At 38.9% G+C, this 5,691-nt stretch overlaps 1 pseudogene; it reads left to right on the forward strand.

Annotated features, from left to right (window-relative positions):
* Nucleotides 1-4,860: 4,860 nt before the first annotated feature.
* On the forward strand, nt 4,861-4,959 carry LOC132282883 (small nucleolar RNA R71; annotated as a pseudogene).
* Nucleotides 4,960-5,691: the final 732 nt, after the last annotated feature.

Below are 5,691 nucleotides of genomic sequence, written 5' to 3' on the forward strand. Positions count from 1 at the left end.
TATCTATATGCACATCAGTAGCCACTAATGGGTCTGCTAAATCGGCAGCTGCAGCTGCAACTGCTGCCTGCTCCATCTCCTCTATCTCAAGCTCCTCAGCTGCTAAAACTGCCTCCTCGCGCACACTCTTGATAAGAGCATTGTAGCTCTTATCCCAATCCTGCTTGCCAAAGTGGCAAGCTCCTGTCTTTGGACGCTCATTCCGTACAGATAGGATAATGCTAATCTCTTAGGATCTGAGTGATCAGATGGCCAAATCCTAGGCTTGGCGTTGCTAATGTAAGTGGAATATAACTTCATCATGACACTCTAGTAGAGTGCCGGCATAGAAACCCAGTGGCCTGTGTAGAATCCATATAAAGCAACTAGAAAATCAGACCGCCTTTGGATCTTATAGCCGGCCATAAGTACGTTTCGGTATAGGACTGAATCGTAGAACCAGAGCTCGCCATCTGCATAGTGGCCTATGAGTTCCACAGCTATGTCTGTGTAAGAAGGCCTCCTCTCTAAAATAGGATAATGAACATCGGGAGGGGAGACATGAGGACATCGGGATGATCTCGCTAGAGTATCAACTGTGATCCGGACGGGGTAACCATCGATAGTGGTCTGCAGCTCTGATAAGTTATTCGGGGCCGGATGGAGATGCTGGTAGAATAACCGAACAAGCCGCGAATAAACTGGATAAGTAACTGGGGCAAATATAGCTGAAAGACCCATCCGGTCAAGATCATCGTAAGCTGGCAGGGTCAGTAGATACCAGGAGAAGAAAGAAAAGTCAAACACTAACTCATGCGACACCTAAAGGCGTGAGTATCTCCTGTTAGGTCTCTCGGGGACCAGGTCTGGCTGTACCGGTGGTGGTGAAGGAGATGGTACATGCTCAGCCTCAGCTGAAGAAATTGATGCGGCACCCGAAGACTGTAGTCTAGAGTCAGCGGATGGGGACTGAGCTGTATCTGCCTCTGATTGGTCCTGTATCTGCTCTGGCTCTGGCTCAGGATTGGGGTCCTGGACGTGAGATAGACCTGCTTGGTCGTCTAATCTCCACCTGACTCTGTGATGATAATGTCCACGGGCAACAGTCTTGACCCTAGCCATAGCCTGCAAAATAAAAGGAAAACTTGCAAAACAAGTCAGTAGCTAAATAAGGAAATAAGGTATAACATATAAAAACATGTATGTCAAATAAGACAGACAAAACAGAATAAAGGACATGAATCTATGCAAGTCATAAGAAATAAATGACATTAAGTGACTCATGCTTAGACAGTATGAGTATGGAATGCATCCAATGTGGAAAACACAGGCATTGGGCATGTATGAGATAGCATGAAACACAAGAGATGGTGTGTGAAGTGTGTGATGCAAATCTGTGAAGTTCGATCGATCACAAAAATGTGAGATCGATGTATAAGTGAGATCGATCTATTACAGATCGATCTGAGAAAAAATTCGATTGATCGAACTGTGAGGTGAAATTCGAAAAGTCACAGATCTGTGACAAATCAACAATTTTGGTCGCTTGATTAGACCCATGACCCCCAAAATCAAAAATATAAAACCGATATATATACATATATATACACATATATACAGTGGGTCAAAGCTTCAAAAATGGCAAGATTAAACATGGAAAACTTGAAATCTAGCATCGAAAGCAGGGATTCATCAATATAAAGCTTGAAATCAAAAGGGAAATCTCGAATCTTACCCCGAAACCGAGAGAAGTGGATCGAAGGAGAGAGAGGTAAAATCTGAGATCTGAGATAAAGGAGAGAGAATCAGGATGAGATGAAATCACCGGAGATGGAAAGGATGGGCTTTGTAGCGGCGATGGGCTCTAGGGTTTGAAGATCGATTTCTTTGAAATCGATCAAATGACCCTAGGTTCAATTTTTAAAAACATTTCCTTTTCAGGTTGATCGATCGAACTGAATCCTCAGATCGATTGAATTGGAATCGATCTCTCCTCTTAAATGACAAAATTATTTTTGAAACTTTTGGATTTTTCTGAATTAAAAATTAAAAATTAAAAATTAAAAATATTATTGGATTTTGAAAAATAAAATAAAATAAAATCTTTTTGGGATTTTTCAAAAATAATAAACAAACAAAAATAAAAGTATTTTTTTAAAAAAAATTTTTTTTTTTTTAATTAAAAATATTTTTGGATTTTTCAAATTTTTAAATAAAGTAAAAATAAAATATTTTTGGAATTTTTGAAAATAAAATTTAAAATATTTTTGTAAGTTTTATGAATTTGAAATTCAAAGTCAAAGTCGAGCATAGATCGATCAAACCAAGATTGATCTTAGATAGACTTCGATCGATCGAACATGCAAAAACCTGCAGACATGTTCGAATGATGAGGCAGAGAGGTCATTGGATACAGGTTGGATGCAGGTTCAAAATTTTTTTAAGTGTTGGGACTATAGATCGATCCAAGACGAATCTGAATCTATCGAAGAATTTACGATCGATCAGACAGAGAGCTGAAATATACAGGTTTTCTTCGAACGATTGGACAGAGAGGTGATTGGATGCAGGTATGGAGTTCGATCGATCGAACCTTTTTTGAGATCGATCGAATAGGAACAAAATGTCCATTTTCAACATGAAAGTGCATGCAATCTTAATCACAGTTCCTAGCAATGTATATGAACCTAAAGTAAATATCTAGACTTCACAAGAAATGAAATTTAAAATAGAAATGAGGGAGGAATAGGGTTATGACACCTTACGAAATGTACTAGTTTAAACGTCTCTAGCAAGATGTTGGGCTCGTTTAGCCCGGATCAAACATCTTGTAATGCATCCCCTCCTTAATGGGGTGATAAGTTCTTTGAACTCCACCCAACAAATGGTTCCCTAGAGAACTTATTGGATTTGGCTAAAAGGAACTTGTTGGTCCTTTTTCAATGTGATCTTTGGGCTTCCATGCCCTTTCAAAATAAGATTTTGAAACAACTTTTTTTGAATTTAGGGTTGAAGATAACCCTTTTGAAATTTTGGTTTTAAGCAAAGACTCTATTCCTTCACATTTATTAGCATGACATTTCTCTACAACATTCACTTCTTCATGCTTGTCAAATGAATTCGGGGTTGGATTGAAGATATTCAACTTCACCTTCATATGGCCAAATGAGATCTTCATTATCCCCATTCTACAATTAATGTTGGCATTCGCGGTTGCCAAGAAAAGATGGCTAAGGATAACGGGAATTTGGCTCTTAGGATTCGGGACTGGTTCCGTGCCAATGACAACGAAATCAACGGGGAAGAAAAACTTATCAATTTTAATCAAAACGTCCCCAATGATACCTTCAGGCTTTTTGATGGATCGGTCGGCAAGTTGCAAAACCACCGATGTCGGTTTCAAGTCTCCTAAGCCTAATTTGACATATACCGAGTATGGAAGAAGATTAACACTTGCTCACTTGCTCGGTCAAGACCACTTTCCTAGGTGCTTGGCTTTTGTTCTTCCTCTTTTGGGTGCAAAGATCTTTTAAAAACTTGGCATAAGCCGGAATTTGGTTGATTGCATTCAAAAGTGGAAGGTTAACCTTCACTTGCCTAAACACATCAATGATTTCATTTGTCTTTGTCTTTTGCTTGTCAAGATAAATGGATCCTTTCAAGGCATCCAGAAATGGAGCTCTTGGCCCAAAAAAAATTTCAAAATCCTTCTTTAAAACATCATCAGCACAAGAATTTTTCAAATCATGCTTTGATTCATTTTTCAAATCATTTTTGAACTCACTTTTCAAATCACTTTTTGACACTTTCTAATTTGAATGATCATGCATATGCAATGAAGGAGGAATATGATAAGAAACGGGACAGGTGTCAACTTTGGGTTGCACCGGTTCACTCTCTTCATTGGACACACCTACTTGGTTGTTAATGATTCTCCCACTTCTCAAGGTTGTCACCATATGATGATGCTCAATTATAGGACTTTCCGATGAGGAATGAGTCTCCACAACACATTATTGCTTTGGTGGGGCATTCAAAGGCATTTTCCCTTTCTCTCTAGCATTTAAAGTACTAGCTATTTGCCCTACTTGGATTTCTAGCTTAGCAATGGATTGAGAGTGAGAATGAAGCAATTAAGTGTTCGCCTCTAGAATGCTTAGAGCGGTCAAAACTTTCTCTTCAAAAGCAGGACTCCTAGAATTTCCTTGAGAATATGATGGTTGATTAGGAAAATGAGAATTAGAAAATTAATTTCCTTATGATTGATATGGTCTATATCCTTGTGATCCTTGGCCTTGCATTGGAAGTGGAATGTACTTTCCTTGAAAACTACCTTGGGAAGGGTTTGAGCCTTCCCCTTGGTTTCTCCAAGAGAAATTCGGGTGATTCCTCCAACTAGAATTATAGTGATTGCCATAAGGATTGTTCCCTTAATTAACAAAAGCTACATTGACTTGTTTATGATGCTCACTTTGCACATTTTCATGGGGACAATTGGAAGTAGAATGTAAAATACTTGAACAAGTCATACATAATTCATTGGATGCATGATGGGAATGGTTAGGGAAGGAAGTTACTTAATTTGCCGAGTTTTGGTTGATCAAGAATTGATCAAACCTTTGAGATTAGGATTTCATCTCGGCGGCTATTTCATTGGAATGGTCAACTTGATGTAAGCCAACACTTTTCCTTCCACTTGAATTCCTACCATTCTTAGAAGATAAAGTTTGATGCAAAGAATTTTCACTCATGCACTCGTAAAGACGCCACACGTCATCCTCATGCCTATCAATGTAAGAGCCACCAATGGAAGCATCAACCATGCCCTTGTAATTATCGGATAAACTCTCAAAGAAATATTGAACTAATTGCCATTTGGGCATTTCATGATGTGGACACTTCCTAAGCAATTCATTGAATCTTTCTCATGCCTCATAGAATGTTTCCCCATCCCCGTGTGAAAACTCTCGAATTGAGGTTCTCATGGCATTGGTCTTAGAAACTGGATAGTACTTCTTCAAGAACTCTTGTTACATTTCTACCCAAGATGTTATTAAAAAAGGCCTAAGATTGTTAAACTAATATTTTACCTTGTCTTTAAGGGTGAATGGAAAAGTTTAAGCCTTAAGACCTCTTTCGGCATGTCCGTGTATCTCACGGTGGAACACACTTCAAGAAACTCATCCAAATGCTTGTAAGATTCTTCACTTGGAAGTCCATGATAGTTAGGAAGCATTTGAATGGTTTGTGGTTTGATTTTATAGTGGTGTGCTCTAAATGGTGGCAATTGAATGCATGTGGGTGCATTATATTCATTAGGCATATAGTGATCTCTTAAAGCAAGGGGAGGGTTAACAATTGGAGGTACAACATGGGCACCTTGATTGCCTTGAACTATAGAAAGTTGTGGAGCAAACATTGGCCTAAGCATTCCCACTAGAACTTGGCCTTGTTGTTGTGGGTGAATGAATGGTCTAGGCATGCCTAATGGTACTTACATGTTATCATGATGCACATTAGGGTAGAGGATACCTTGTTGGTCTATGTAACCAAGGTCCTCCACATGGTCCTCATTATGTACTTCCATTGTAGAAGTAGAACGATTAAAATTACCCCTTCCCCTAGGTGTACAAACAATGGATTGTAAATTCAAATTAAGAGGGACAAGAGTAGGATTTAATGACCTTCGACCATGTATGCACAAGCAAAACA

The sequence above is a fragment of the Cornus florida genome, unplaced genomic scaffold (assembly GCF_030987335.1).
Source record: "Cornus florida cultivar Cherokee Brave unplaced genomic scaffold, ASM3098733v1 CherokeeBrave_3.0.0_Hap2_Chr01, whole genome shotgun sequence".
In the NCBI taxonomy this organism is placed as follows: domain Eukaryota; kingdom Viridiplantae; phylum Streptophyta; class Magnoliopsida; order Cornales; family Cornaceae; genus Cornus; species Cornus florida.